This window comes from Lemur catta, chromosome 9, assembly GCF_020740605.2.
Source record: "Lemur catta isolate mLemCat1 chromosome 9, mLemCat1.pri, whole genome shotgun sequence".
Lineage (NCBI taxonomy): Eukaryota > Metazoa > Chordata > Mammalia > Primates > Lemuridae > Lemur > Lemur catta.
This window is the reverse complement of record NC_059136.1, coordinates 19,465,065-19,475,530: the sequence shown is the minus strand read 5'-3', so window position 1 is coordinate 19,475,530 and position 10,466 is coordinate 19,465,065.

Genomic DNA, 10,466 nt, shown 5'->3' with positions numbered 1-10,466 from the left:
AGTAAATCACAATCTACACAGCCTACACAAAAATACTGCATCAATATTTAAGAACTCTTTTATCTCTTATTGCTTGTGAGTAATAATCACTCCACAATCTGTTGATCTTCTGTGTTTTATGGAATTCATCTATGGTTTTGGATTTAAAACTATCACACACAAAATGGATTCAGCGATCCAGGGGGCTCACACAAGAGGATTGTCTGAGGCAAGGAGTTCAAAACTTGCCTAGGAAACATAGCAAAACACCCACCTATAAAAAACAAAAAGAGAGAGAAAAAAAAAAAGAAACAAACAGTACAGCAGAGTTACTGATTCTTACCAGCACTTTTGAAGAATGAAGTCCACGAAAAGGATAAAAGTACAATGATTTGGATTGATATGAAAATGTCACGTAGTGAACAAGGTCTCCCTTCTTAAACTGGACCAGCTCAGACATAACTGTGGAAAATATGGAAAATTGTAACATACATACCATGATAAGCATAATATACACAAGGTGAAGTTGGATCATTCATCAACCTCCAAAAAGTCCCCAAATTATTAAATATTAAAAAATCATTTTGATTATAAAACTATTGATACTTTGTGGCAAGGCATGGTGGCTCACAGCTGTAATCCTAGCACTTTGTGAGAGTGAGGCAGGAGGATCGCTTGAAGGCCAGGAGTTTGAGACCAGCCTAAGTAAGAATGAGACCCCATCTATCTAGAAAAATTAGCTGGGCATGGTGGTGCATGCCTGTAGTCCCAGCTACTAGGGAGGCTGAGGCAGAAGGATTGCTGGAGCCCAGGAGTTTGAGGTTGCTGTCAGCTATAATGAGGCCACTGTACTCTGGCCTGGGTGACAGAGCAAGACCCTGCCTCAAAAAAAGAAAATAATAGAAAAGAAAAATAAAACGACTTTGTGAACTTACTATACTTGGTTTGCATTTGTTTTGCTTATTTACTATCAGCACAATTTGAGAATTCAAATATAAAACTTTTGATCTCATAAATAATAAATTTGCCCATGGCAAGAATACATCATCATCCTTCAACTTTCCTTTTTTCCCTTCAACTTTAACATGTGGCTTTATTATTATATCAGTCTTTTCTCATACTAATCAAATTACTATATCATCCCTTTTTGAATCAACCCATCCGTACATCAATGCATCTATCAAGCTACTCTAAAACCATCAACTATGCAATTATGACATCCATGCAATCAATGCATCTATGCCTTCATCCCTACAATTTTCCAGTATTCTAGCCAGCCATACTTGTATCCATCAATCTAAAAATCCATGCATACAATACCCCATTTTGTATTCATTCCAATCTACCATATTTACATTTAACCATCTACATCTACACTAAATAATGATCCCATTAATGCATATACGTTTATAGATGGCACAACTGTTTATGAAAAACATAAATGTTTTTCAAAACATTTATTCTCAATACTTTCATCCAGTCATCTACTCATATATTCTAGTTTCTATCCATTCTTACATTATTCCATATATCCAATTTAGCATGCATGCATCCATTATTGTATCCTAAAGTCCATAAAATGATAGATTATCACAACCATCTTTCCAACCTTCATTCTAAATATCTACTCTTGTATTAATTCATCTAATTATTAAATCCACATAATTGTACAATACATAGAAAATTTCACTTACCAATCTTGCATCTGTGCATCAATCCATACTTCTGTCTATCCACTTTTACAACCAAGCTTGAAACCATAAATCCAACCCCCCCTTCTTAATTGTACCCATCCACCAAGTCTTGAATTCTCCCATGTGGTTTTCCATCTGCAGTTAATTTGAAGTCACAGCACCTTCAAAATTCCACTGGCTGAATACACAATTTTCACTCATGAAAAGATCCCTGTGGGTCTGATACAATAGCTCTCAGGGAAGCTTTGCTCTATATGACAGTTCATTATTCCAACTGGATTCTCCTCAACACATGGTTCCATGATAACCACAGGTAAGAGATGAGGGAAAATCTCATACAGGCCACTAAAGCCTTATGACACATAATACTCATTTCACATTTGTAAATGAGTTAGTTTTACTGCCAAAGAAACTAAAAGCCCATAATTGTTTTAAGACTTAAAATGATGTTTGGGCTCCATCTCTCCATGAACAGTAAAAATTCTGTAGTTCCCCTATAGGATATATCTCATAATTCCTACCTAAAAAATAATTAAGCAGGATAAGGAGAATGGGATAATCTCCCAGAGGGCAAAGGAAAACCAAGAAGAACAAAGGAAAAGGGGGGACAAATGATAATGGAGCAACTCCCAAGGCCTAATAAAACATTTCTACCACAATATACAGAGCCCTCACAATATCTTTCCAGAGGGATTTCAAAATTTCTATGTAATGGTGATCACTATCACATCTGACACCTTAGAGTTGAGTTTTATTATGGTTTCCTTGTCCCTGGGCGATCATTGTACGTGATACAAATGTCTACCTTTTAAGTTCACATCTCTTGGACAAGAGTAGGAACACACAACCTGAGGTACAGATTACTGCAAATCACCTCATGATGAGGAGATCACAGTGCTAAGACATATTAGACTTTTACCTCAGTAACACTTTTTGTTGTTTTCAAAGTGAAGTGGGGAATAAATCCAGTATTTGAGTCTAGAGAGGTGACTTATGGTAGATATTAGTAGCATTCAGTATGTTCTTTATCCTTCTTTTACAAGGACATGAAAGAAATGCAATTCCTAAACCTCCTGAAGTTTCAGAAGGTCATGTGATTAATTTACCTTGCCCGACTTATCATTAGGCATTTAAGAGCTATTGCATGATTTTCAATGAACTCTATCATAGTGCTAATGAAAAATAAAGCCTTATATTATTGTAGAGATAAGTGCAGTGGCTCACACTGTAATCCCAATGACATGTGAGGCTGAGTTGAGAAGATTGCTTAAAGCCAGGAGTTTGATCCCAGCCTAGGCAACACAGTGAAACCCTATCTCTAAAAAAATAAGAAAACTTGGGTGGGCATGGTATGAACACCTATAGTTCCAGCTACTTGGTAGACTGAAGCAGGAGGATTGCTTGAGCCCAGGAGTTCAAGGCTACACTAAGTTATGATCACACAGCTGAAATTCAACCTGGGCAACAGAGGGAGAACCTGTCTCTTAAAAAAAGAAACAAAAACGAAAATATCACAAACACTTTATGCTGTGATACAATCAGCAAGAAATACTACTATCTTTTGTGACATTAGGCCCATGAGTTACTGCCATGACCATAGGACCCTTAACAATCTGTTGGATTGAGAATTACACACATAGTTTTAAGGCACTGAGATTTAGGAGTTATCATTTCCTGAACTGACCTATCCATATATTCTTTCAAGTGCTTATCTATTAAGTAATCCATTTTACATCCACCTTATGCTCATCTTATATTTTTAATTTAGCTGTCAAAATTTTTTTAATCCTAATCCTCTTGTGTATGAGTGCGTGTATATATATGTATGTGTTTGTGTGTGTGTATACATATACATACACATTCATATAAATACACCATCTTCCATACTATATCTATCCTTATCTCTTAATTCCATCCAAAATATATTTCTGGATCTATCCATTAATCCACACATACAGTCATCTATGTATGCATCATACATTTTTGACTCCATTAATCTTCCCCATCTGATACCCATTTATGCATTAATTGTATCTATTAATTTATCCATCCATTCTGGCATTTATTCAGTCATACAAGGAAGCAATTTACCATTTGCCAATTGTATTCATTGATAAAAAATACACTGGCCATCTGGGCAGGAAGGTCTCAGTACAGCTGTGAGTTTTACATAGATCCTAAGTCTTTGCTTTAACTCATCTTTTTCCTGCTAATGGAGATCCATCCAATCATACTAGCCACAGGGCTAATTCAAATGACATTGTTATCTCCCAACTTTAAAATTGTTAACATAGAATCTCAGTACCCTTTATTATGAGTTTGCAATATATATTTTTTGAGACAGAGTCTTACCCCCTCACCTGGGGTACACTATAGTAGTGTCATCACAGTTTACTGCAACCTCAAACTCCCGGGCTCCAGAAATCCTCCTGCCTCAGCCTCCCTAATAGCTGGGACTACAGGCACACAACACCATTCCTGGCTAATTTTTCTATTTTTTGTAGAGATAGGGTCTGGCTCTTGCTCTGGCTGGTTTCAAACTCCTGGCCAGAAACAATCCTCCTGCCTCGGCCTCCCAAAATGCTGGAATTACAGGCATGAGCCATCACATCCTGCCTATATATTAACTTTAAACTCTTCTTGCTGTATATCCTGAGAAATCGATCAAATTTTCTATCCATTTGTCTAACAATTTCCTCCATTAATTGCAGATAACATTGTAACACTTTCTATTTCTCATGCAATTGGGTCAACTTAATGTTTTTCTATTCTATTGTGTAACTCTGTGTATAAATGTGCCATCAATATGATTCTAATTACATACAACGCTAACATCCGTGATACCTAACCAAGTCACTATCAGCATTCCTAATCTTTACAAAGTCTTACTATTCTTAAATATTTGCTCTTCCAAAGAAAGTTATAATCAAAATGTTTAGTTGTAGAAAATTAATTTTAGGAAAAATGAAATTATAAATCAACTCATAAAGAACTGACACTTTTATGATGTTAAATATTAATACCAAACTTAAATGGTATCAAATTATCACTGCTAATTTTAAGAAATGAATTTTGAAAAATATTAAGTATGCACTTCTTTTTGCTGTAACAGGCATGGGGCACAGTTATACACCAAGAACAAAATTTGTCTGTGGCTCATCTTTTTCCCATGTAAACATACAGAGTGTCTTTGAGGAACTAGACAGGGACACACTCTGTCCCCCAGGCCACAATGCAGTAGCCTGATCACAGCTCACTGCAGCCTTGACCTCCTGGGCTAAAGCAATCCTCTTTCCTAAGCTTCCTGTGTAGCTGTGATTATAGACGTGAACCACCACGCTCACCTAACTTTTCATTGTTGCTAAGAATGCGTACACATTAGAAAGTATATGTATGCATTCTCATAATAAAATATCACCATTATTACATTAAAACTACTTGTTGAATTGGTCTCTTTAACATTATATAATGATGCTCTTTGTCTTTCTTCACCTTTGTTGGCTTAAAGTCCATTTTATCTGATGAGAATGGCTATACCTGCTCTCTTTTGAGTTCACTTTGCATGGAATATTTTATTTCCATCCTTTAATGTCGAGTCTGTGTCCTTTAGGTTTAGATAGTAGATTCTTGGGTTGTGTTCTTTCATCCATTCACCAAGTCTATGACTTTTGAGAGGAGCATTCAGTCTGTTAACATTGATAGCATTGATATGTGGGACATTGGTCTGTTCATCCTGTTGGGTAGTCCCTTATAGCTCTGTATTACCTCTTGTTCTATTATTTTATAAGAATTTTGAGGTATGGGGTTTTTTTAGGTGATTTTTACACTGGTGGGTATCTGTTGTGCTGATTTCTGTGTAACGTTATTCTGAGTATTTTGTGCAGGGCGGTCTGGTCATGCACAAATTCCTTCAGTGTAGAATAAAACTAGAAATCAATCACAAGAAATACGCTCAAACCTAAACAAAGTCATGGAAATTAAATAACCTGCTGTTGAATGATTATTGGGTCAAGAATGAAATTAAGATGGAAATCAAAAAATTCTTTGAACGAACAACAAAGGAGACACAAGCTATCAAAATCTATGAGACACAGCAAAAGCATTCCTCAGGGGAAAATGCAGAGCCTTAAATGCCTACATCAAAAAGACAGACAGATCACAAATTAACAATCTAATGTCACACCTCAAGGAAATAGAAAAGAATAAACCAAACACACAGCCAGCAGAAGAAAGTCAGAGCAGAAATAAATGAACTGGAAAACAAACAAAAAAATACAAAGGATTAATGAAACAAAAAGTTGGTTCTTTGAAAAGATAGACAAAATTGACAGACCCCTTGCTAGAAAGAAAAAGAACCCAAATAAGCTCAATCAGAAATGAAAAAGATGACATTACAACTCATACCCCAGAAATAAAAAGCATCATCAATGAATACTATGTAAATCTCTAGGTTTATAAACTAGAGAACATAGAGGGAATGGACAAGTTCCTGGAAACATACAACCTCTCAAGACTCAACCAGGAAAAAATAGAACTCCTGACCAGACTAATAATGAACAGTGAGATTGAAATAGTAATTAAAAATCTCCCAATTAAAAAAAAAAATCCCTGGACCATGTGGATTCACAGCTACATTTTACCAGATCTACAAAGTAGTGCTGGTACCCATAAAACAGAAATTATTCCATAAAATTGAGAAGGAGGGAATCCTCCTCAAGTCATCTATTAAGCCAGTATCACCTTGATACCAAATCCAGGAAAGGATACAACAACAACAAACTGAAAATGAATATTCCTTATGAATACAGATGCAAAAATCCTCAACAAAATACTAGCAAACTGAATTCAACAGAACATCAAAAAAAGTAATCCACCAGGACCAAGTGGGCTTCATCCCAAAGATGCAAAGATAGTTAAACATACATAAATCTATAAATGTGATTCAACACATAAACAAAAGCAAAAACAAAAACTATATGATCATCTCAATAGATGCAGAAAGCCATTCAACAAAATCCAGCACCCTTTAATGATAAAAACCCTCAACAAACTAGGCATAGAAGCAACATATCTCAGAATTATAAAAGCCATATAAGACAAACCCATAGCCCATATCATATTGAATGGGGAAAAGATGAAAGCAGCCTCCCTAAGATGTGGAAAAAGACAAGGATGCCCACTGACACCACCTCTATTCAACATAGTGGTGGAATTCCTAGCCAGGGAAATTGGGCAAGTGGAAAAAGGGTATCCAAACTGGGAGAGAGGTGGTCAAACTATGACTTTTCTCTGATGATATGATCTTGTTTCTAGAAAACCCCAAAGATTCCACTAAGTGTCTCCTGGAATTGATAAATTGATTAAGTCAGCAAAGTCTTAGGATACAAATCAGTGTACATAAATCAGTAGCATTTCTATATACCAGTCACATTAAAGCCCAGAGTCAAATCAAAGACTAAATACCACTCACAATAGCTACAAAGAAAATAAAATACCTCGGATTATAATTAATCAAGGAGGTAAAAGATCTCTGTGCAAACTACGAAACTATAAGGAAAGAAATCACAGAGGATATAAACACATGGAAAAACATATCATGCTCATGGATAGGTAGAGTCTACATTTTTACAACGTCCACACTACTGAAAGTAATTTATAATTCAGTGTAGCCCCCATCAAATTACCAACTTCACACTATACAGATCTAGGAAAAAACAACTCTATGCTTTGTTTGGAACCAGAAAAGAGACCAAATAGCCAAAGCAATCTTAAGCAAAAAGAACAAATCTGGAGGCATCACATTACCAGACTTCAAACTATACTAAAAAAGCTATAGTAACCAAAACAGCATGGTATTGGTACAAAAATAGAGACATAGACCCATGGAATAGAACAGACAACCCAGATATAGGACCATCTACCTACATCCAATTGATGGTCACCAAAGGAGACAACAATTTACACTGAAGAAAAGAAGATCTATTCAATAAATGGTGCTAGAAAAATTAGATAGCCACATGCAGAAAAATGAAACAAGACCCATACCTCTCATCACTCACAGAAATTAATTCAACCCTTATATTTAAAGGCATGAAACCACAAGAATTTTAGAAGAAAACGTAGGAAAAACTCTTCTAGCTCTAAGCCAAGGCAAAGAATTTATGACAAAGACCCCAGTGGCAATAATGCCAACAACAAAAATTTAAAATTAGGTTTGATTAAACTAAAAAGCTTCTGCACAGCTAAGAAAACAATCAACAGAGCAAACAGACAACGTACAGAATTGGAGAAAACACTTGAAGTTATACTTCTGATAAAAGACTAATATCCAGAGTTTACAATGAACTCAAGCAAATCAGCAAGAAAAAAAAAAAAAAAACAACCCTATTAAAAAGTAGGCAAAAGACATGCACAGAAGCTTCTCAAAGGAAAACAGACAAATGACCAATAAACATATTTTTTAAAGCTTATCATTAAACATCACGGAAATGCAAATTAAAACCACAAAGAGATATCACCTTACCCCAGTTAGAGTGGCTTTTATAAAAAGTCCAAAAAGAATAGATGCTGGCCTGGATGCCAAGAGAAAAGAACGCATATACACTGTTGGTGGGACTGTAAATTGGTACAACCCTTATGGAGATTCCTCAAAGAACTAAAAGTAGACCTATGATTTGATCCAGCAATCCCAGGATTGGGTGTCTACCCCAAAGGGAAAAAAGACTTTTCATCAAAAAGACAAATTAACTCAAATTTTCATTGCAGCACAATTCACAATTGCAACAATTTGTACTTTTCTTAATAAATTTTTGATCATCTTTTATATTTTATTTTAAAATAAACACATTTAAAATAACAAAGAATTTCTACAAAATAATCCTCCCAGATTGACTGACCTCACTAGAAAGTCGGTAAGCCATGAGGACTAAATTGACAGCTGCTATGCTCATGATTTAGTTCTAACTTCCCCTGCCTGACTGGTGTCACTACCCCACGTCTGGTTGGCAAGTTTATGGGGGTCGAGTAAGCCAATCTGTTATCAGCTTTTGACAATGGTGCACTGTGTTTCTGTTTAAAGTGGAATTTGTGAATATTTGCACAGCTTGACAGTATTTTTTAATTCTTCTGCTTAACAGCCCATCATGTCAAAGGAGATCAAGAGAACGCTGAAGGAAGAAAACAGATTTTTTAATGAGGCTTGGAAATTGCAATATTATCTTATTTCTCGTGAAGATTAGACAATTTGTTTGTTTTGTGATACTACAATATTGACACTATAGAAATTCAATGCTCATCAGCATTATAACACTCATAAGGACCACAAATATTTTCAATTAGAGGGAGAGGCACAAAAGGTTGTATTTGTAAGGTTGGTGGGGGGGCCGTGTAGTCCCCCTCCCCTGCTACAAACCCCTCTGCCCTAAGCACTAAGTCAGCTCCCCTTTCTGCTTGAACAAGCACCTGGCCTCACCAAAGCCCCAGCCACATCCTGTGACTGGCAGCACACCCAGCCCCCATGAAGTCTACCTGACCCTGGAGACATCCTGCTTACTGAGAACTTGATAATCCACTTAAACAAACACCTAAAAAGCAAGCCCCCTCCACTTATGCCCCTCACCGCATATAAATACCCTTGCCTGGTTACTCCCAGGGACAGGGAACCTTGCCTGGCCCCTCCCTTGGGACCTGTTGCCATCACCCAGGAACACTCCAATAAAGCCTCCTTGCTTAACCCTTTCAACTCTTTCTTTCTCTGGTGCCACCCATCCAGAAAACTTACAGTGTTACAGAAATTAAATGATGAAAAGCAAAAGCAAAGAAAATTATTTCAAGTAACAATAAGACCTGGAAATAATGCCATTGTAGCAACTTATAAAGTAGCTTATATACCTAAGAAAAAGGAGAAGCCATTCAGTGATGAAGAAATTGAGAAACAATGCATTGTCAAAGTTGTAGGATGCTTAGACCCTGATAACATTTAAAAGTACAAACAACTGCCTCTTTCAAAGAGAAACATAAGTGATGGGCAACATGAGTTAGCCTTCACCTTAACAGAACAACTTCACAAAACACTTAAAAAGGAAAATATACATTATGCAATCACTTTGGATGAATCAACTGATACTACTGACTCAACTCAGGTTTTATACTTCATTTGGTTAATAACAGAAGATTTTCTTTGCTACAAAGAGTTACTTGCTTTGGGCATTCTTGCGAATAGAATACAGGAATAGATATCTTCCACAAATTTCAAGATAAATGTTGTGAAGTTGGACAGTCCAAGTACAGATGTGCACCTTCCATTACAGGAAAACATGAAGGGTTTATTGCACACAGAAAAAAGTATTGACAGATACAGATGCCTTCATTTATTTTCATTGTATCTTGCATCAGCAACATCTTTGTTAAAGCTACTATTTTAAGTGGTACTTTGCAATAATTTGTAAGTATTATTAACTATATTTGTGCAAATGCAACATGGCATAGTCAGTTTTATAACATGCTAAACTTGAACGATGAGGTATCCAGTGTGGATTTGCCGTATCATTCTAAAGTGTGTTGGCTATCACAGGGACAACTGTTAGCCAAAATTTTATTTCTGCAAAAACAGATAATTAAATTTTATGAAGAATAGAATCAGCAATGTGAATTATTGAAAGAAGATTTCCATAGGAATGCACCATTTCTTTGTGCTATCATGTCAAATCAAAACAACCTGAATATTTCTTTGCAAGATAAAACAAAGTCTATATATGATATGTGGCAAAAAATCCAAGCATTTGAAAAAAAAAA